Raw genomic sequence first — 23,940 nt, forward strand, 5'->3', positions numbered from 1 at the left:
CTTGCTACGGGTCCCGGCGGCCTTACGCCGATCTGGATCCTAGCGCCGGTAGCGGTCCGGATTTCCGGGGCGTTACAGAGTGGTATCAGAGCCCTAGGTTCATATGGTCGGACCTAGAGTGTCGGGCTCATAGGTGTTATAGAAGGTCAAGCACAATAGGAAAAGTCATGTCCACTAGGATAGGATGCGGAGTCCTGTCTTGTTATGATGATGTGATATGTCATGATAATATGCATGTGCATACATGATGTGATATGTATGTTATGTATGTGATGAGGGTTCATGTGTGCCCACATGAACCATAAGATGCTAATGTTTGTTTGTTATGCGCTGTTTTTCAGAAACAGGATGAGAGGAACTCGTCGATCTGCACGATTGACTGGAGTACCACCTGAGGATGAGGGCATGAGCGCCCGTCCTCCAGCATTGCCTAGGGCAATGTCTAGCAGGTCAAACAGGGATAGAGTAATGAGAGACCCTAGAAGGTCTTTAGATCTGGGAAGGAGCAGATCAGTTAGAGGAACAGTTCAGGGAGGCATGTCAGAGGATGTGGGAGATGACATGGATGTGGAGCAGAGGAGGGATGGCAGTTTGGGGATGAGCATGTCAGAAGAGGGTATGGGAGAATCCCAAGGAGGCACCCAGGCCTCGGGATTTGTCCAGCCACCACAGTACCCACCCTTTCCACATAATCCCGGATATTCGATGGGAGGTACATCGGATTATCCTAGCTTCACCCCTTATCCCACACAGATGCCATACCCACCATACTACCCACCCTACACACAGTACCCCATGTACCCACCTCCACCATACTATCCAAATCCAGCAAACCCTACCCCAGGGGATGCTGCACCTCCTCCACCCCCAGCAGCACCAGAAACCCAAATACCTCAACCTAGCTCATCTGGAGGGAGCAAGGTGAAGATGACCGACTACATGAAGTTGGGTGCTCCCCAATATGAAACCGGTGATGACCCGTTTGTGTACCTGGAGAGGGTCAAGACCATTACAGATGAGATAGGGGCGAATGACAGTAGAGCCATTCAGATGGCTGGGTTCACCCTAAAATGCAAGAAGGCCCGTGAGTGGTTCAAGGCCTATGTGAAGCCAAGGGTGGACAGTCTTTCTTGGGAAGAGTTTGCAAACGAGTTTGCAGGATGGGCCTTCCCTGATAGCTCAAGGGAACAGAAGATGATAGAGTTTGAGCAGCTGAGGCAAACGGATGAGATGAGTATTGATGAGTACACCGACAGGTTTTTGGAGCTGTTGCCTTTTGCTGGGCAGAATCTGGATACAGACCAGAAAAAGTCAAGGAGGTACATCATGAAGCTCCACTCCAGGTATTCCTCCTTGATACAGTCGGCAGATAGAGAAAGCTTTCACGCCATAGTGGATATGGCTAGGAGGATGGAGGCTAGTGCTATCATTGAGGGCAAAGTTAAACAATCAGTAGCACAGCCTTCTGGTTCCAAGACCCCAGGTGGGGGAAGAGTGGATCCGGCATCCTTGAGTTCAGGCAGCAAGAGGTGGGGTACTACCTCCAGGAGATCAAAGAAGAGTAAATTCTGGAACAAGATCAAATCAGGTCTGGGATTGGGAAGTGGTTCGAGCTCTGGTGCAGATAATGTCGTATGTGCAAGGTGTGGCAAGCAACACTGGGGAGTGTGCCGGTTTGGGACGACAGCCTGCTACAGATGTGGGCAAGAGGGACACCTGTCTCGGGAGTGTCCTAGGGCAGTTCATACGGCACAGCCTCAGCAGACAGCATCAGGTAGTGTGGCGCAGCCAGTAGCTCCAGCTGCTACACAGGCCAGTGGCAGAGGCAGAGGGAGAGGGTCAGCTTCTTCCTCAGCAGGGTTCAGGGGTGAAGGTCCATCAGCTCCAGCCAGGATCTTCACCATGACACAGCAGGAGGCTAACACATCCAACACCGTGGTGTCAGGTAATCTCATCATTGGGTGTTCCGATGTGTATGCATTAATGGACCCGGGTGCATCTCATTCTTTTATTGCACCGAGAGCCGTTCAGAGGTTAGGGTTGATGGTCTCTGGGTTAGAGTGTCCCCTATGGGTCAGTGGACCCAAATGTGACCCGTCAGTTGCAGAATCAGTCTGCCAGTGTAGTCCAGTTTTTATAGAGGGAAGATGCATGTCCGCCGACCTTGTGGTTCTAGAGTTGACAGATTTTGACGTCATTCTAGGGATGGACTGGCTATCTACCCATGGTGCTACCTTGGACTGCAGGGACAAGGTAGTTAAGTTCAGATGTCAGGATGGGTTAGAGGTCGTCTTTAGAGGAGACAAAAGGGGCACACCTAGAGGTCTGATATCAGCTCTTCAGGCTCATAGGTTGCTTAGGAAGGGATGTCAGGGGTATTTGGCTCATGTGAGAGAGCTAGACAGTCAGGTTAGAGAGCCCGCCTCAGTGCCAGTGGTCAGAGAGTTCTTAGACGTTTTCCCAGACGAGCTTCCAGGATTACCACCTGCTAGGGAGATAGAGTTTGAAATAGAGTTGATGCCTGGAACTAGGCCTATCTCTATCCCTCCCTACAGGATGGCACCAGCAGAACTGAAAGAGCTAAAGGAACAGTTGCAAGAGCTGGTGGACAAGGGTTTCATCCGACCGAGTACCTCACCTTGGGGTGCTCCAGTGCTCTTTGTGAAGAAAAAGGATGGATCCCTCAGGCTTTGTATCGACTACAGACAGTTGAACAAAGTCACCATCAAGAACAAGTACCCGTTGCCGAGGATCGATGATCTATTTGACCAGCTAGCAGGAGCTGGGTGTTTCTCCAAGATAGATCTACGATCCGGGTACCACCAGCTAAGAATCAGAGAGGAAGATGTACCGAAGACAGCCTTCAGGACCAGATATGGGCATTTTGAGTTCCTTGTAATGCCGTTTGGGTTAACCAACGCCCCTGCAGCATTCATGGATCTCATGAACAGAGTATTCAGACAATACCTGGATCACTTCGTTATTGTCTTTATAGATGATATCTTAGTGTACTCCAGGAATGCAGAGGAGCATGCCCATCATCTGAGGATAGTTCTGCAGACCTTGAGGGAACACGGCTTGTATGCCAAGTTCTCCAAGTGCGAGTTCTGGTTGAGGAGCATCTCATTCTTGGGGCATATAGTGTCAGAGAATGGAATAGAGGTAGACCCCAAGAAAGTAGAGGCTGTGACTAACTGGCCTAGACCCACTACAGTGACAGAGATCAGAAGTTTCTTGGGTTTGGCTGGTTATTATAGGAGGTTCGTTCAGGACTTCTCAAAAATTGCAGCTCCTCTAACCAGATTGACCAGGAAAAATCAGAGGTTCGAGTGGACCGATCAGTGTGAAGAAAGCTTTGAGGAGCTCAAGAAGAGGTTGACTTCAGCACCGGTGTTAGCTCTGCCGAATAGCAATGAGGACTTCACAGTGTTCTGTGATGCATCCAGAGTAGGCTTGGGTTGTGTGCTAATGCAGAACGGGAGGGTGATAGCTTATGCTTCTAGACAGTTGAAAAGGCATGAGTTGAATTACCCCACACACGACCTTGAGATGGCAGCAGTTATCTTTGCACTCAAGATGTGGAGGCATTACCTCTATGGGGTAAAATGTGAAATCTTCACAGATCATAAGAGCCTGCAGCACATCTTGAGCCAGAGAGAGCTGAATTTGAGACAGAGGAGATGGGTAGAACTGCTGAGTGACTATGATTGCAAGATTCAGTACCATCCGGGTAAGGCGAATGTTGTGGCAGACGCCTTAAGCCGAAAATCACTTGGCAGTCTATCCCACATTATAGCAGAGAGGAGACCGGTGGTGAAGGAGTTTTACAAGCTCATGGAGGAAGGTCTACAGTTGGAGTTGTCTGGTACATGTGCTTTAATAGCCCAGATGAAAGTGACACCTGTGTTTCTGGAGCAGGTGGCTCAGAAACAGCACGAGGACCCAGAGTTAGTAAAAATTGCCAGGACTGTTCAGTCAGGCAAAAGTGAAGAGTTCAGATTTGATGATAAGGGGATCCTCCGCTATGGGAACAGACTGTGTGTACCAGATGACATAGGGCTAAAGGGAGATATTATGAGAGAGGCTCATAATGCGAGGTACAGTGTTCACCCAGGAGCCACCAAAATGTATCAGGATTTGAAGAGAGTATATTGGTGGCCAGCTATGAAGAGGGAAGTGGCACGGTTTGTGTCAGCCTGCGAGGTATGTCAGAGGGTGAAGCTGGAACATCAGAAGCCAGCTGGGATGCTTAACCCGCTACCTATTCCAGAGTGGAAATGGGACAATATAGCTATGGATTTCGTAGTGGGGCTACCGGCGGCGTCCAACAGATTAGACTCCATATGGGTGATTGTGGACAGACTCACTAAATCTGCTCACTTCATTCCAGTTAGGAGCAACTACTCTGTGGATAAGTTAGCGCAGGTGTATGTTGATGAGGTTGTCAGACTGCATGGGGTCCCGGTATCTATAGTGTCAGATAGAGGGCCCCAGTTCACCTCCAGGTTTTGGCGGAGTCTGCAGAGTGCTATGGGTACCAGGTTGGACTTCAGTACTGCCTTCCATCCCCAGACTGATGGACAGTCAGAGAGGACCATCCAGACAATAGAGGACATGCTCCGAATGTGCGTGCTAGATTTTGGCGGTTCTTGGAGGCAGCATCTACCTTTGGTGGAGTTTGCCTACAATAACAGCTATCATGCTAGCATCGGGATGGCTCCATATGAAGCTTTGTATGGGAGGAAGTGCAGGTCACCTGTTTGCTGGGAAGAGGTTGGAGAGAGGTCCTTAGCAGGGCCCGAGCTAGTAGAGATCACCAGCAGGGTGGTGCCCATGATCAGAGAAAGAATCAAAACTGCTGCAAGCAGACAGAAGAGTTATGCAGACCTTCGCAGAAAACAGGTAGAGTTTCAGGAGGGGGATCTAGTGTTGCTCAAGGTGTCTCCAATGAAAGGGGTGGTTCGGTTTGGGAAGAAAGGTAAGCTAGCTCCACGGTACATCGGACCCTTTGAAGTCTTGCAAAAGATTGGGAGTGTATCGTACAAGCTGGATTTACCTGCATCGATGGAAAGAATCCATCCGGTTTTCCATGTTTCCATGTTGAGAAAGTTTGTGTCAGATCCGGACAAGGTTCTTAGTGAGCCTGATGTGGAGATCCTAGAGGATCTCACTTATGTAGAGCAGCCAGTGCGGATTCTTGACACTCAGATCAGAAAGCTAAGGAACAAGGAAATCCCGATGGTGAAAGTCCTTTGGAACCACCACAATATGGAAGAATGCACTTGGGAGACACGGGAGTCCATGCTCCAACAATATCCCCATCTCTTTTAGAGGTTAGTATTTAAGTGTTTTATGTGTTATATGTATGCATGTTATGTGTATGCTATGCGTGTGTTAGTTGAAGAACATTCGGGGACGAATGTTCTTAAGGGGGGGAGAATGTAACACCCGGCTAGACTCCGGTATCGAATTCCTACCGTCCGGTGGAATCTCGGATGTCGGAAACTTCTAGAAGGGTGAAAGCATGTTTTTATGAAATGTTTTCATGTTTTTAATGTTTTTAAGTACAAAATTAAGTGAGTAATCTTTTGAGGAAAACCCAGGTTCGGCCGCCGAAAGTCAAGTTCGGCCGCCGAACATGCATGCGTTTTGGAGGCACGTTAGGCCCCCGAAAGCATGAGTGAGGGGAGTGCAGGTTCGGCCGCCGAACCTCATGTTCGGCCGCCGAACATTACATGGATGCGGAGGCACATTCGGCCCCCGAACGTGGCCTGGCCAGCCACTATAAAAGGGTCCCTTTGGTCCGCACGGGCGAGCTTTTTCTCCCCCATTGTCGGCCAAGGTGAGTCTCCACCGCTCCTCCCTCAATCTTGAGTGTTTTCTTTAGATCTTTCATGGTTTTCACGGGTTTTAACTTCTATTTTGAAGATTTTCAAAGTTTTGAGCAAGTTTTGAGCTTGGAGACCCAAGGAGCTAAATCTCTCCCAACTCCAAGTTAGATCGCCTCTACTCTCGATCTTCAAGAGGTAAGAGTCGATTTCTGAGTTACATTATGTTTTAAACAAGTTTTATGCAAGATTTATGGGTAGAAATGCATGTTAGGGTATATGTTGAACTTATGGGTCTTTGATGCTTTGATGAACAATGTGGCATGTTTGATGTGTGTTTGAAGTGTTGTAGATGGGGTATATGCATGTTTGAGGCCCCTAGGAACTTGTATGCATGCTTTGGTTGAAAAATATGCATGTTTGGATGGTTTGGAGGCGAAATGTGCAAAGGGAGCCAAGTTTCTGCCCTTTGGCAGAAACCAGGTTCGGCAGCCGAAGGTACTTTCGGCCGCCGAACATGGCTGGGGAGGCAGGCCTTTCGGCTGCCGAAGTTGCCCCCGAAAAGAGACTTTCGTCTCTGTCTGGCACTTTCGGCCGCCGAAGGTGCCGCCGAACCTACCTGAGTTTCGTCTCTGTCTGGGACTTTCGGCCGCCGAAGGTGCCGCCGAAAGTGCCCTGTTCAGCCATTTCATGCATATTTTCATGTGACGTTTGTAATACCCGGCTAGACTCCGGTATCGGAATTCCTACCGTCCGGTGGAATTTCGGATGTCGGGAACTTCTAGAAGGGTAAAGACATGTTTTATGAAATGTTTTTATGTTTTTAATGGTTTTAAAGTATGAAACTAAATGAGTTTTTGCATGAAAATAGCATTGGAGGAAAACCCAGGTTCGGCCGCCGAAAGTCAAGTTCGGCCGCCGAACATGCATGCGTTTTGGATGCACGTTAGGCCCCCGAAAGCATGAGTTAGGGAAGTTCAGGTTCGGCCGCCGAAAGTCAAGTTCGGCCGCCGAACATTTGCATGGATGCGGAGGCACATTCGGCCCCCGAACGTGGCCTGGCCAGCCACCTATAAAAGGGTCCCTTAGCCGAAAATGGGCGAGCTTTTTCTCCCCATTTCGGCCAAGGTGAGCATTCCGCCATCCTTCCCCAATCTTGAGTTTTTCCTTCCTTTTTCCATGATCTTTACAAGTTTATAACTTTGGTTTTGAAGATCTTTGAGCTTAGAACAAGTTTTGGAGCTTGGAGACCAAAAGTTGGAACTTCTCCCATCTCCAAGTTTAGATCTCCTCAACCCTCGATCTTCAAGAGGTAAGAGCCGATCTTAAGCTCTTCATGTGTTTTAAGTAAGTTTTAAGTGATTTTATGGGGTAGAATGACATGTATAGGGTTGTATGAGTTTTTAAGCAAATGTTAAGTTTTAAGTGATTTATGATCAATGTATGATGTTTGAGTATGCTTGAAGTGTTGTAGTTGGGGTATTTGATGTTTTGAGGCCCCTAGGAACTTGTATGCATGATTTGGGTGAAGTATATGCATGATGTGAGAGTTGGGAGGCATTTGTGCATAGGGGAGCCAAAGTTTCTGCCCTTTGGCAGAAACCAGGTTCGGCAGCCGAAGGCACTTTCGGCCGCCGAACATGGCTTGAGAGGCAGCTTTAGGCTGCCGAAGCTTGCCCCCGAAAATTGGAGTTTCGGCTCTGTCCAAGACTTTCGGCCGCCGAAGGTGCCGCCGAACATGCATGAGTTTCGTCTCTGTCTGGGAGTTTCGGCCGCCGAAGGTGCCGCCGAACCTGCCTGACTTTCGTCTCTGGAGGGGCTTTCGGCCGCCGAAGGTGCCGCCGAAAGTGCCCTGTCCAGCCTTTTCTTGCATGATTCCTAGGAGTGTTTTGGTGATGTTTTAGGAGGTTTTTGGGGGTATGTCTAGAGTTATGTTCTTGTTGTTTGGTGCCTCATTTGAGTCCACCTGTGTAGGTTCGGACCCGAGGAACCGAGACCCCCGGTTGTGAGATAGTCGTTCCGAGCTCGTTGTTACAGCTTCAGTCACCAGGTGAGTGGAACAACTTCTTAAGTTTTAAAGTAAATGAATAAATGAATAAATGAATGAATCATAAAGCATTGCCCATGCATCATTATGCCATGCAATATTTCAGGATGTTTGCATTAGATCTCACGAATATGCTGCATTGCATAAATTGATGTTGATGTGGATGAATGTTGAGTGATCCTTTAGCCCTCGTATGTTATGTCATGATATGATGATGATACGGTATGGAAGTCCAGGAAGACCCATTCTACGTCCCTGGCACTATGTAAGAGAAAGACCAGGACCCATTCTACGTTCTGGCACTAATGGAAATGTAGAGGGCTATTGGTGACAAATTCATCCTTTATGTGATTAGCTGTGATGTGTTGCATTCCATGAAAGCATGAATAAGAAAAAGTTATATAATAATATACCTAAAAATGGAGGAATCATAATAATAATAGAATGTATAATAATATACCTAAAAAGGGTGGAATTAAAGCAAATATTTTTAGTTTCCGCTCATTGGGCTTTATAGCTCACCCCCTCTCCCCTAACCCCAGTCTTGCAGGTGCAGAGTAGATAGAGAAGTCAGCAGAGTAAGAGAAGATTATGTAATAGCTTAGCTGTGGACATGGTTTGTAGCAATGTAAAAGTATGAGATGTAATGTAATGTAAGATTGATAATGTGCTTGACTAGAGTCTGTTGTATTCCCTGTACACATGGTCTTGTATGAGATATAATGTTTTTATGATGATTATGTAATCCAAGCCTATGTTATGTTATGTTACCCCATTGGAATATTTCATGAGGATTCCAATGAGAGGTTTATGTTATGTTGTGCATGCACAGGCTAGGCTTGGCAAAGAAATGTTTGAATGAATGAATGAAAGAAAAGTTTTTAATTTTTATGTATGTTGTTGACCATGTATGGGATTAAACAGGTTCACAGGATGTATGTTTGGCTTGCTACGGGTCCCGGCGGCCTTAAGTCGATCTGGATCCTAGCGCCGGTGGCGGCCTGATTTTCGGGTCGTTATGCTTTGATGAACAATGTGGCATGTTTGATGTGTGTTTGAAGTGTTGTAGATGGGGTATATGCATGTTTGAGGCCCCTAGGAACTTGTATGCATGCTTTGGTTGAAAAATATGCATGTTTGGATGGTTTGGAGGCGAAATGTGCAAAGGGAGCCAAGTTTCTGCCCTTTGGCAGAAACCAGGTTCGGCAGCCGAAGGTACTTTCGGCCGCCGAACATGGCTGGGGAGGCAGGCCTTTCGGCTGCCGAAGTTGCCCCCGAAAAGAGACTTTCATCTCTGTCTGGCACTTTCGGCCGCCGAAGGTGCCGCCGAACCTACCTGAGTTTCGTCTCTGTCTGGGACTTTCGGCCGCCGAAGGTGCCGCCGAAAGTGCCCTGTTCAGCCATTTCATGCATATTTTCATGTGACGTTTTCATGATATTTTAGGGGGGGTTTTGGGGGATATATATATATATATTAGAAGTATGTTTATGTATGTTTGGTCCCTCATTGGAGTCCACCTGTGTAGGTTCGGACCCGAGGAACCAAGGACCCCAGCAGTGAGCCAGCTGCTACAGAGTATTGTCAGAGCTAGCCTGAGGTGAGTAGAATGAACCTAAATTTTTAAATAATGAAATATGAATTTTGAGCATAATCCATGCATCATGAATGCCATGTGAATATAATAGGTGGCTTGCATTAGTTCACGAATATGTTGCATTGCATACTTGATGATGATGTGGATGGGCATTGAATGATCCTTTAGTCCTTGATATGTTATGATGAGACATGGTATGGTATGTTTGCCGGTTGACCCATTCTACGTCCCGGCCAGAATAAGAGAAAGACCAGGTTGACCCATTCTACGTCCCTGGCATATTGGAATGTTATGTTATGTATGTTATGTAAGAGAAAGACCGGTTGACCCATTCTACGTCCCGGCACTTTGGATTGTAGAGGACTAGAGGTGACAATACCATCCTTATGTGATTTGTTTGTGATGTGTTGCATTTCATGTAAGCATGAAACTTTAATAATGTTTTTCTCTATTCTGCTCACTGGGCTTTCTAGCTCACCCCTCTCCCCTAACCCCAGATGTGCAGGTACAGGGTAGATCAGAAGGTTAGCCAGGGTTCTGAAGAGATGTTATGTAATGAGGTTATTGAGGATAGAGTTGTGCTTGACCATAGTATTTTGTTAATCCCTTTTTGTATGTACATGATCTTATGTTGTGATGTTTATGTAAACTAACTCAACACAGGTTGTTTTGCCTTTGAGGCTTGATGAGATCCCACAGAGGGACTATGTTATGTATATATTCAGAGTATGCACAGGTTGAGTTAGTTGATGACAGTATGTATGAAGAAAAGTTTTAATTTTTTTATGTATATGGTTGATCATGTATGGGATTAAACAGGTATACAGGTTGTATGTTAGGCTTGCTACGGGTCCCGGCGGCCTTACGCCGATCTGGATCCTAGCGCCGGTAGCGGTCCGGATTTCCGGGGCGTTACAGAGAGTTTCCATGCCATAGTAGATATGGCTCGGAAGATGGAGGCTAGTGCCATCATTCAAAGGGACAGTTAAACAGTACGTGGCACAGTCTTCGGGTTCCAAAAACCCGGAGACAAGTGATCTTAATCTTCCCCTCTGGGCGAGACTGTCACGAAAAGTAAGAAGGGAGACAGAGGTCTCAGAAGATCAAAGAAGAACAAGTTCTGAAATCGGATAAAGTCTGGTCTGGGATTAGGAGGTGGCTCGAGCTCAGACAAGGAGGTTGCAGAGTGTGCGAGGTGCGGTAGGCCGCACAAGGGAGTCTGTTGACTTGGGACTTCAGCATGTTACAGATGCGGCCAGGAGGGACACATAGCTCGGGAGTGTCCTAAGGTAGCTTTTATGGCACCGTCCCATCAGACAACTCCAGGCAGTATGGCACAGCCATCAGCTCCAGCCATGTTGCAGGGTAGTGGTCGAGGCAGAGGAAGGGGGATAGCCCCTTCTTCACCAGGTTCCCTAGGTGAAGGTCCATCAGTTCCAGCTCGGATCTTCTCCATGACGCAGCAGGAAGCTAACACATCGGACATGGTGGTGACAGGTAATCTCACTCTCTTATGTTTGATGTGTATGCTTTTATGAACCCTAATGTATTTCTCTTTCCTTGTTGCTCCGAGAGCCGTAGATAGGTTGGGTTGATAGCTTATGAGTTAGAGTATCCCCTTTGGGTCAATGGACCCAAGTGTGATCCATCAGTGGCAGAGTCAGTCTGCCGAAATAGTTCAGAGTATGTTGTGAGTAGATGCCTTCCAGCCGACCTAGCGGTTCTAGATTTGACTGTTTGACGTCATTCTAGGGTTGGATTGGTTCTTCTACTAGTGGTACTATCTGAGTCTGCAGAGACAAGGTAGTCAGGTTCAGAGGTCAATCAGAGGTAGTCCTTAGAGGGGACAGAATAGGGATACCTAGAGGTTCGATATCAGCCCTGCAAGCTCGTAGGTTGGCCAGGAGAGGTTGTCAGGGGTTTCCAGCTCGTACAAGAGAGTTTAATAGTCAGGTCAGGGAACCCGCCTCAGTACCAGTAGCGAGTTCTTAGATGTTTTCCCAGACAGGCCACTGAGTGTACCATCTGCTAGGGGGATGGAGTTTTAAATTAAAGTGATAATGGGGACCAGACCCGTCCCTACCTCTCCCTACAGGGTAGCACCTGCAGAGTTAAAGGAGTAGAAAGAGCAGTTATAAAAGTTGGTAGACAAAGGTTTCATCCGACTGAGTACCTCGCCTTGCGATACTCTAGTGTTGGTTATGGAAATGAAGGATGGATCCCCAGGACTTTGTATCGACTACAAGTCGTTGAACAAAGTCACTACCCAGAACAAGTATTTGTTACCTTAGATCAACGATCTATTTTAAACCAGCTAGCAGGAGCTGGTTGCCTTTCCAAGATAGATCTGAAGTCCAGGTACCATCAGTTAAGATCAAGGAAGAAGATGTACAGAGAGCAGTGTTTAGAACCAGATATGGGCACTATGAGTTCCTAGGAATGTCGTTCGGGTTAATGAACGTCCCTACAGCATTCATGGATCTCATAAGCAGAGTTTTAGTCGGTTTCTGGATCACTCCGTTATTGTCTTCATTGACGATACCTCGGTGAGTTCCAGAAATACAGAAGGGTATGCCCATTATCTAAGGTCAGGATTGCAGATCCTGAGAGAACATGGCTTGGATGCCCAGTTCTCCAAATGTGAGTTCCGGTCAAGGAGCATATCTTTCTTGGGTCATAGTATGTCGAAAAAAGAAAAGTGAGGTAAACCCAAGTAAGTTGAAGTTGTAGCTGACTAGCCCAGGCCCATTGTAGTGACATAGATCAAGAGCTTTTTGGGTTGGGCAGGTTACCTACTGGAGGTTCATCTAGAACTTCTCTAGAGTTGCCGCTCCTATGGCCAGATGGATCAAGAAGAACTAGAGGGTTGTGTGGTCTACTCAGTGTGAAGAGAGCTTTGAAGAGCCGAAGAAAATGTTGATGTCAGCACCTGAGGTGGCTTTGTCCACCAGTAATGAAGATGTCACAGTGTCTGGTGATGCGTCCCGGGTGGAACTAGATTGTGTGTTAATGTAAAGTGGCAGGACGATTGCTTATGCTTCTAGGTAGCTGAAGAAGCATGAGTTGAATCATCCTACACATGATCTAGAGATGGCGATGGTAATCTTTGCACTCAAGATGTGGAGGCGGTACCTGTCTAAGGTATGATGACAGATCCTTACAGATCGAAAGAGCTTGCAATACATCTTGAGTCAAGGGAGAAGAACCTGAGGCAGAGGAGATGGGTAAAAAACTGCATAGTGGTTATGACTTCAAGGTTCAGTATCCGGGTGAGGCAAATATTTTGATAGATGCCCTCAACCGGAAACCACTTGGCAGCTTATCCCATCCCTTAGTACAGTAAGAAGAAGGCCAATAGTCAGGAAACGAGAAGAATCAGAACTGCTGTGAGTCAGCAGGAGAGTTATGAAGTTGTCCACAAGAGGCATGTAGAGTTTCAGAAGAGAGAAGAGTTTTGTCAGAGTGCGTAGCGGAAGCATGTAGAGGCTCTCGAGAAAGTTGAGGTTTGCTGGAGGTGTCTCCTAAAGAGAGGGTGATTCGTTATAGGCAGAAAGGTAAATTAGCTTTCAAATACATCAGACCCTTCGAAATCCTGCAAAGGATTGGGAATGTATCCTACGAGTTAAATTTACCTACTTCAATGGAGGAGATCCATTCAGATTTCCGGGTTCCGTGTATGGAAGCTCGTGTCAGATCCAAGTGAGGTTCTTAAAGAACCAGAGGTGGAGATCTCAAGGGATCTCACCGATGTTGAGCAGCTAGTGCGGATCATAGACACACAAGTCAGGAAGTTGAGGAACATGGAATCCTGATGGTGAAAACCCTTTGGAATCACCATTTAATGGAAAAAGTGTGCATAGAAGACCCGGGAGTTTATACTCCAGCAGTACCCGTGTCTCTCTTTTAGGAGAAAGGTTTTTAGGTTTTGCTTGCTTGTTGCTTGATGCTATGTTTTGAGAATGCATGTTTGTTTGAACATTCGGGGACGAATGTTCTTAAAGGGGGGAAGAATGTAATACCCGGTTAGATTCCGGCATCAGAATCCCTACCTTCCGGCAGAATCTCCGCTGGAATATGGAATTTTGATGATGCCAGAGTCTTCTAGAGGGGTAAAATGTGGTTTCTAAAATGTTTTTACTGATTTCATGGTTTTAAATGAAAAAGAATTGAGTTTTGAAAAAGAAAAGACCAAGGAGGCAATTGCCAGGTTCGGCCGCCGAAAGTGAAGTTCGGCCGTCAAACATGGGAAGGTTTCGGGAGTGCTTTTGGCCTCCGAAAGCTTGTTTTGAACGAGCCAAGGTTCGGCCGCCAAACCTTAAGTTCGGCCGCCGAACATGCATGAGTTTAGGGGGCACGTTAGGCTGCCGAAGGTCGATGACCAGGCCACCTATAAAGAGCCCTCAGATCGGAAATGGGTGAGTTTTCTCCCCATTCTCGAGCTCAGGTGAGTTTTTGTACTCCTTTGATCGTTTTCATGTTTTCTCTACCCATCCCTCAAGTTTTTCATGAGTCCTACCTTTGTTTTGAAGTTTTGAACCTTAAATAGGAGTTTTGGGAGCTTGGAGGCTTTTGGAGCTTGGATCCTCCACACCTCCAAGTTAGGGATCGCACCACCCCTCGATCTTCAAGAGGTAAGTGTAGATCCTTGCTTTCCTTGTGTTTTAATGAAGTTTTAAGTAAGTTTAAAGATGCTTTGATGGTTGAGTATGGGTAGATATTCATGTTAGGGTTTATGTGGGTTTTATGCCCAATGTGTGCTTGTGTATGTTTAAATGATGTTATGTTGAAGGTTTAGGCTAGGTTATGCATGTGGGAGACAAGTGAGGTTTTGAATAGTTTTGATGGTTTTGGCTTATGTGGGTCATAAGCTCTTTATGTATGCTCTATGATGTTTTTGTTGGAGTTTAAGCTTGTTTAAGCTCCTTTGTGCATGGTTACAGGTTTATGCATGTTTTTATGAGGTTGGGTGTTTGTTTGGGGTGTTTGGTAAGGTTTTGGAGGCTGGTATGCACGAGAGGCTGAGTTCTGATGAACTCAGGTTCGACCGCCGAAGGTAGTTTCGGCCGCCGAACCTGCCTATGGATGCATGGATTGGCCGCCAAACCTTGCCCCCGAAGGTTGAGTTTTGGCTTCAAAGCAGACTTTCGGCCGCCGAAGGAAGGTTCGGCCGCCGAAAGTGCCTGACTTTCGTCTCTGGAGAGGGACTTTCGGCCGCTGAAGGTGCTGCCGAAAGTGCCCGAGTTTCGTCTCTGGAGAGAGGGTTCGGCCGCCGAAGGTGCAGCCGAAAGTGCCCTGTCCAGCCTTTTCATGGTTGTTTTCTATGCATGTTTTGAGGATGTTTTAGGGGGTTTTTGAGGAGTTGTTTATGAGTTGTTTAGAGTGTGTTGGCACCTCACTGGAGTCCACCTGTGTAGGATCGGATCCAAGGAACCGAGGTGTTTGGCAGTGTTAGCTACTTCAGAGTCAGTCCAGAGCTAGTCAAAGGTGAGTAGAACATAACTCTTCTAATATTAAAGAAATTAAATGTTTAAAGCATGTTCATGCATCACGAATACCATGTTATGTAATAGATTGTTGCATTAGAGATCACGAATATATTGCATTGCATAATACGATGATGACGATGTGGATGGATTTTGGATGATCCATTAGCCCTCAGTATGACATGATTTGACACGATATTACATGTATGACATGATATATGATGGAAAGACCAGGTGTGGCCGTATCGCCCCTGGCATAGAGGAAGAGAAGTCCAGGTGTGGCCATATCGCCCCTGGCATAGAGTATGTGAAGTCCAGGCGTGGCCGTATCGCCCCTGGCATAGAGCATTTCTGAACTTGTTATGATATGACATCTATATGTAGATGGCTATTGGTGACAAATTCATCCTTGATGTGTATTGTTTGTGATGTGATGCATTCCATGATAGCATACGTTTTAATGAACTGCTTTTCTTTTATGCATTCCATGATATGACCAGGTGTGGCCGTATCGCCCCTGGCATAGAGGAAGAGAAGTCCAGGTGTGGCCATATCGCCCCTGGCATAGAGTATGTGAAGTCCAGGCGTGGCCGTATCGCCCCTGGCATAGAGCATTTCTGAACTTGTTATGATATGACATCTATATGTAGATGGCTATTGGTGACAAATTCATCCTTGATGTGTATTGTTTGTGATGTGATGCATTCCATGATAGCATACGTTTTAATGAACTGCTTTTCTTTTATGGTTTCTGCTCACTGGGCTTTTTAGCTCACCCCTCTCCCCTAACCCCAGGTTTGCAGGGTCAGAGTTAGTTCGGGGAGTCGTCAGGATATGGCTATGGTTATGATGTGTAATAGAATAGTAGTGGACATGATGTAATGTAAGGTTATGTATTGATGTAAAAGAGTTGTATTGAAAAATGTTATTATGTAATATGATCAGAGTTATAGTATTGTGTTTGGCCCGAGTTGGATAATCCCTTTGTACATAAGTTTTATATTATGTTGATATGTATGTTGGACCGAGTTTGACATAGGGTATGCTGACCTTAGGGGTTCTATGAGTTCAGTCATAGTGCATACACAGGTCAAGCTTGGTAAAGGTAAAGTTTTAAATGTTTTATGGAAATGTTTGATCATGTTTGGGATTATACCAATTGTATAGGATGTATGTTTGGCTTGCTATGGGTCCCGGCGGCCTTAAGCCGATCTGGATCCTAGCGCCGGTAGCGGTCCGATTTTCGGTCTGTTACATATGTTAGGCTTGCTACAGGTCCCGGCGGCCTTAAGCCGATCTGGATCCTAGCGCCGATAGCGGTCCGAATTTCAGGTCGTTACAGTATTTATCCAAACTTGGAAGTTTGAGCTTAGCAGAAAATATCTCTGCCAAGATCTCTTTTGAAAGGGGTGAGGCATCGTTCAACCCATAATCCTTCTACTTCTTTTAGTAACTTTGCACGGCACGTATTAGCTTCCAATCAACGTGCTTCGGAACTTCATCCAACGATTCTTCGTCCTCCAGCTTGGCCTTTCCTTTGGACTATGCTTGATCGCTTCTGTCCGAGTTCTTAAGATATCAATGGAGGCATCCTCTCTTTCCCTGAGAGCCATAAATGAGACCTCCTCTCAAGCCTTATACTGCTCGAGAGTACCCTGCAGCCTTTTATATATTGAAGTATCTGCTCATTATTTAGGTTGTTCATATCAGCCTCATTGACCATCAATGGGGTGTTTTGTCCATTACCAAGAGTGAAGGAAATGTTGGCAGCAGTCTTAGCAGTAGCTTGTGAATTGTCAACCATTTTAGAAAATAGAAAATGGAATAAGAAACCGATTTTAATTGAATGAACGAAGATAATCTAATGGATTTTTCAGCAATGAAATCAAATGATGTGGATGACAGAAAGTTGTGCCGCGATTGGCCAATTTACAAGATAATGTGAGGTGGTTGGCACTTACGGCAGCCACTCTGATACTCAAGTCAGTAAACTAAAGATAAAGGCGAGTGTAAATAATTGCTTATAACTTAAGAGTAGTTGCGTAAGAATTCATGCCTTGGCCTATGCAATTATTAGTTTTTATAAAGTAAAAAGATGGAGTTAATTAGCTCATCTCCTGAAAATCCAGTTAGTATCGGCTAATTGATAGAGATCCCGTAATTGTAGGCGTAATGGAAATCTAATATATAATATCTCTTAACGGTAACTTCCCATGAAGTCTCACTCTATAGGTTGAGAGGTCAAGTCGTAACGAAAAGCTGAGTCTTGAAGTGTTTGGATCCTTTTTTCCATTAGTAGGACCGAATATCATCTGATCAGAAATAGTACCAACATCTAAGCCCAGATATAATTCAGAGCTTTATACAATTCACTATATTATTTAAATCCATATTTATTACTTGTATACCTCTTAAAAAGCTCTCCTCTGACCTACGAAAGATCTGCCAAGGAGAGGACGGGTTTTTAAGGAGTTTTATCTCATGGTTTAATGCAAAAGTAATACAAATGGAGAATTAAATCATGAGATAGTATGTGAAGCATTAAAAAAAAGGACACGCAACATCAATTTCATAGATTTCCTAATTAAGAATCCAGTCGTTATGTACCAACAACTAATGGATAAAGTCTAAAAGTATATCAGGCAGGATGAAAAAGTCCAAGTATTGAGAGAGAATAAAAGGACGAGTCAAAAGCAAAACTAAAAGCCAGAGAGGCGAGGATATGAAGGAGACCACAAAAGTTATCCTGTCTCCCGAAGGAGGGATGACCAAAGTAAGTATAAGAATTATACTCCATTAAATGACTTACGAATACATATTCTAATATGGATCAGGAAGAATGACAAGGAGTTTAGGTGGCCTCCCAAGCTCAATCCAAAGAGAGCCAAAAGACAAGACAGGACCAAATACTGCCACTTTCATGAAGACCACAGACACACAACGGAAGAGTGTCAGTAGCTGAAAAATGAAATCAAGAGGTTAATAAGGGATGATACACTTTGAAAGTTTTTTAGAAAGAATGGAGAAGAGAGGAGGCCCGAACTCAAGATAACAACTCCTGAAACTACTTCTGACAGTAAATCTGTAGAGATTATATATGTAATTACAAGAGGACCCAGTGATGGCAAGGGGAAGAATAAATGCATCGCAGAGGACGTCCTATCAGTTGAGCAAAGATTAAGAACCATAGGCCAAATAGGAAGTAAGGTTCGGACCTGCAGACAAGGCAATAGGATTTTCCAAAGTGAATCGCTAGTCGTCAATATCCATTTAAACAGGTATGAGGTGAGGTGAGTCTTGGTGGATACAGGTAGTTCTGTTAATCTCCTCACCTTAAATGTTTTTAATAAATTAGGCTTGGATAAAAAATAACCTTGTTAAAGTCTCCTACCCATTAGTGGAATTAGGAGATAAGACCGTGGCAGTACTGGGCACCATCAACCTTCCCCTTATATTGGAAAATGAGAAGTATAAGTGAGAGCTGTATGCAGAGTTTGTGGTGGTAGATATCCCGCTCGCATATATTGTGATACTCGATCGCCCCGTTCTAAACTGTTGCGGTATAGTTATTAACATGGGTACTATGTGTTTTAAGCTACTTGCTCCAAGAAGGTTAGCTGTAGTCCGAAGAAACCAAAATTAGACCAAAAAATGTTACAAATACTCCACAAAAAGCCTCAAGAAAGTGACGATGCCAATTGACTTACTAGAGAAGCCTAATTCCCATATAAAACCAGAGCAAACAAACCTAGTAGAAGAGCTCTAATTAGGTAAGGATCAAAAGGTATGATTATGTACTGCATTAACTGATGAAATAAAGAATCGTTTAATAGAATCACTAAAATGCAGAGTAACCATTTTTCCCTGGTCTCTAGAAGATGTGACAGGAGTGGACCCGACTCTTATCACCCATAAGTTTTCTATCGATAAAATAATAAAATCAATGGAATAAAAGAAAAGAAAGTTTTCATCAGAAAGGCAACAAGTGATTAAGGAGGAGATTAATAAGTTATTAAATGCAGAATTAATAAAAGAGGTCCAGTTCCCTACATGACTCACTAGTGTAGTACTGGTAAAGAAGGCCAATGGGAAATGGAGGCTGTGGATGGATTTTACTGACTTGAATAAAATATGTCCAAATGACCATTACCCACTCCCATCTATTGATAGGTTAGTGGACTTGACATCAGGTCATGCAGTGGTTTTCTTTCTTGATGCTATTTCAGGTTACCACCAGATCATGATGGACACTGAAGATACAGAAAAGACTATGTTCATTATCGATGTAGGAGTTTTCTGTTATAAAGTGATGTCATTTCTACTAAAGAACGCAGGGGTAACTTATCAAAGGCTAGTGTCAGACATCTTCAAAGACATGGTGGAATCAACAGTCGAGGTATATATAGATGACATGGTGGTAAAGAGCCGATCCTTAGAAGATCATCCAAATAATATCCAGAAAGTCTTTAATGTACTAGATAAGGCAGGTATGAAACTAAACCCTAAAAAATACACCTCGGGATAAAAGCCGGAAAGTTTTTAGGGTATATAGTCTCAGAAAGAGGCATAGAAGTAAATCCTGAAAAAACTATTGCCATTCAAAATATGAAGGCACCTAAAACCATTAATGAAATACAAAAGTTGAATGGATGGGTCACAGCTCTTGTTCAATTTATATCATGCTTGGCTAGAAGGTATCTCCCATTCTTTAAAACCTTAAAAGGAAAAAATAAGTTTGTTTTAGGGGAAGAGAGCATAGAAGCATTTGAAAGTTTAAAAACCTTTTTATCATCTCCCACTTTACTAAACTCACCCATTAAAGGAGAAGTTTTGTTTCTATACTTGTCTGTGATGCAGGAAACAGTAAGCTCGGTACTCGTTCGTAAGAACAATGAGGAGCAAAGCCCAGTCTATTATGCCAGCCAAGTCTAGAAGGGGGCAGAACTAAACTATCCTCCTCTCAAAAAGTGGACATTAGCAATTTTAATGTCTGCTATAAAGTTACATCCATACTTTGAGTCACACACTATAGAAGTCAGGACAAATTATCCTCTGCAAAAAGTTTTATATAGGCCGAAATTTTCAGGGCGATTGTCCACCTGGACAGTAATATTGTCAACCTTTGATATCAAGTATATCCTGAGAAAGGCTATGAAAGCCCAGACAGTAGCCGATTTTATTGCATAAATGACTCCGCCGTTAGAGTTTTCAAAATTTCTTGAATCAACCATTAAAGAGTGGAAAGTTTTGAAAGATGGAGATTGCGGAGCTGGGGGTTCTGGAATTGGGATCCTCTTGTAGAGTCAAACTAGGCCAAAGCTTCACTGTGCGGCCAAACATGCTTTTAGTGTTACCAACAATATAGCCGAGTATGAAGTTGTGATAATGGCCCTAAAGATCATCAAGGAAATAGGTATACATGAATCTACTATTTTTAGTGACTCATAGTTGGTTGTTAATCAATGTCAGGAACAATTTAAAATTTGAGAATCGAGCCTCATCAAATACGAGGGAAAGGTTCGCTCCTTAATGGAGAGGATCAAAAATAGGCTGGGCAACTGCGAGTTTCACCACATGACTAGAGATGATAACGAAGAGACTGATTTTCTGATCAAGATGGCAGTAGCAGATGAAAAACATTTAACTCAACCATTTTAGTTTGAAGAGTTGCACACTCCTGCAGCTGAAGAGAAAGAGTCTTTTCTCATAAAAGAAAGAGAATCGTGGATAACACCTTAGCCAATGAACTATCAGTAAACAAGTAATAAGAAAATCCTTTGCATATTAATGTAAACGTGTAAAGGTTAGTTTAATTGGTCCAACATTTGTATTTGAGTGTAATTTTAGTCAATTTTTAAAAATTAAAATATAAAAATTCAAATAAGATGTTAAATATAATATTTTATTATTATTTAGTATAAATTAATTCTATATATAAAAAATAGTATTAACTCATATTTAATTATAGTTAAATGATATATTTACTTTTAAAGATAATAGTAATTTAACTGTTACATGTGCAGTAATCGGTTTCAATAGTAAATAAATTTTATTTTATATTAATAATTATGAAGATTTTATAATAAATATATTATTTTTAATTATTTTATATAAGCAAATATTATAAATTAACTAATATGTTTACTATAAAATATTTATAATTATTGCTATAAAATAAAATTATCCTCGTTGAACTACATATTTAACAATTAGATTATTTATTTTTAATTTGGCTAATTAATTTAAAGTCTAATATTTATGCTATTTATATTTTAATTTAATTCTTTTAATTTTAGTTTAATTGACCCAACTTTAATATTTTGGTGCAATTTTAGCCAATCTATAAATTTTTAAATTTAATAGATTTTGTGGCAATTTGATGGTTTAGAAGGCATGCCACGTGTATTAATATTATTATTTTTTAATTGGTTAAACATTTGTGTATTTTACATTTTAATCTAAACGTTTAAATGTTAAATAAATTGGTCCAACGTTTGTGCTTGGACATAATTTTGACCAGTTTTGAAAATTAAAATTAAAGATAAGTAATCTAATTGTTAAACATGTAGTCGCATTTTAATCGTAATAAATTTTATTTTATAATAATAATTATAAATATTTTATAGTAGATATATTATTTAATTCAAAATAGCCACATACAAAATAATTAAAATAATATATATATTATAAAATTTTTATAATTATTAATGTAAAATAAAATTCATTTACCGTTGAAATTGTCGACTATATATTTAACATTACTATTATTTTTAAAATTAAATATATCATTTAACTGTATTCAAATATGAATTAATATTATTTTTGTATATAAAATTAATTTATATTTAAAAAATAATCAAATATTATATTTACATTCTATCTGAATTAAAAAATTGATTAAAATTACACTCAAATGCAACCGTTAGATTAATTCATTCAAAATTTAAACGTTTGGATTAAAATATAAAATAATTTAAATGTTGACTTTTTTAATTATTTAATCATTAATTTATATAAAAAATAATAATAATAATACACATGCTATACCACCTAAATTATTAAATTGTCATATAAACTATTAAATTTAAAAATTTACAAATTTAATAAAATTATACTAAAATATAAAGATTTAGCCAATTAAACTAAAATTAAAAAAATTAGATTAAAATGCAAATAGATGCAAGAGTCTTTTTAGATCAATTGACATTTTTATTTTGATTTTAAAAATTAATAAAAATTACATTCAAACATAAATATTAGATCAATTTATTTAAAATTTAAATATTTAAATTAAAATAAAAAATAATACAAGCATTATGATTTTTTTTATCAATTTATCAATTAAAAATAATTATGATAATATACGTAATATATCAATTAAATAATTAAATTGCCGTGTAAACAATTAAATTGCCGTGTAAACTCTTTAAATTTAAAAATTGATAAAATCGATTAAAATTCGTCAAATTATAAATATTAAATTAATTAAATTAAAATTAAAAAATTAAAATCAAAATGCAAATAAAGGCAAACATTAAACTTTTCGGTCAATAGCCCATGAAATTAACGGGATGAAAGATTCTCATTAAAATCGCTGAGTTGAGCCTATAAAACCATGAAAGCCTGTGCCAATAGTCTCCTTCCAAGTAGTGAGCAGTATTCGGTTCAAATCAAAAAAATCGATCGAATCGAATTGATTTAAAAATTTAGTTCGGTCTTTTATATATTTAGGTTCAATTCAATTTTTAATTTCAGAGATTTTAGTTATTTCGATTCGATTCGGTTTTGATCAGAAAAAAACCGAAAAAACCGAACTGAACCGATTAGTGATAATACTATGTTTTTTCAATAATATAGAGAAATTAAATCATATTAAAATTAAAATATTTTAATTAAATTTTAAAATATTAAAAATAAAGTGTAAAAAATAAAAAAATTATTAAAAATCAAAACCGATAAAACCGAATCGAATCAAACCGAATCAGACCGGTTCGGTTCGATTTGGTTTCTGATCAAAATCGATTCGGTTCGATTTTTATAAACACTAAAATTTCAATTTTCGATTTATTCAATTCGATTCGATTTTAAATCGAACCGATCGAATGCTCATCCCTACCTCCACCTTATTATAGCGTAAGCCCTATATGGGCTTTAAAAATACTATCAAATACGGTTTAAAAAAAAATGAAAAAGAAAAAGAAAAAGAAAGAAAGAACAGAAGAACGAAGAGAATTCTGCAAAACTTAATTGTTTTATAAGCCTTTGGAGTCTGTCTATTTTCTCACAGTTAGGTTGCATTTTTTTAACAGCATCTTACCATTCATTGCATGAACACTTGCCAACCCAAAGTCAAAATTGACAATATATCACCTAGGTGGGCCATGGACATGGGCTCTTGTCTCTTCGTGATTTTTCATTGGTGGTGGCATTATGATGTTAAGGAATAATTTCAATAAATCTTTTTTTCTATCCAGAATTTCAATAAAAATTTAACACATCTCTAAACATATTCTTTTTATTAATAGAATCTCTGGAATAAATTCTATTTACAGAATCTGTATCTACATGTTATAATTTCAATAGTCATGTAGTTCTGCTAAATTCATATAACTCAAATATTAACCGAGTAAAATACAGTGATAAAATTTATTGTCTAAATTATAAAAAAAAATTGTTATTAAAATACTATAATCAAATTAGTGACTGCCAAATGTCATAGCAATGTTATACTTTCCTTTTGTAGTGAATATAATAAAATATAACAATATTTATTATTTAATAAAATTAATACACATATTTCACAAAAAAATATTACAATATAGTTAAAATATAACTTATTGATAAAATATTAATGATAAAAAATAATTAATGATGAATATTAAATGCCCATATCATACATTAAGCTTGGTTCAATAAATCTCATTATAAAACATACATAAAAATCATGTGACAAAAGGGATTATCCATACATGACTAGAGCAAAGCAC

Source organism: Manihot esculenta, chromosome 18 (genome assembly GCF_001659605.2).
Source record: "Manihot esculenta cultivar AM560-2 chromosome 18, M.esculenta_v8, whole genome shotgun sequence".
Classification (NCBI taxonomy): domain Eukaryota; kingdom Viridiplantae; phylum Streptophyta; class Magnoliopsida; order Malpighiales; family Euphorbiaceae; genus Manihot; species Manihot esculenta.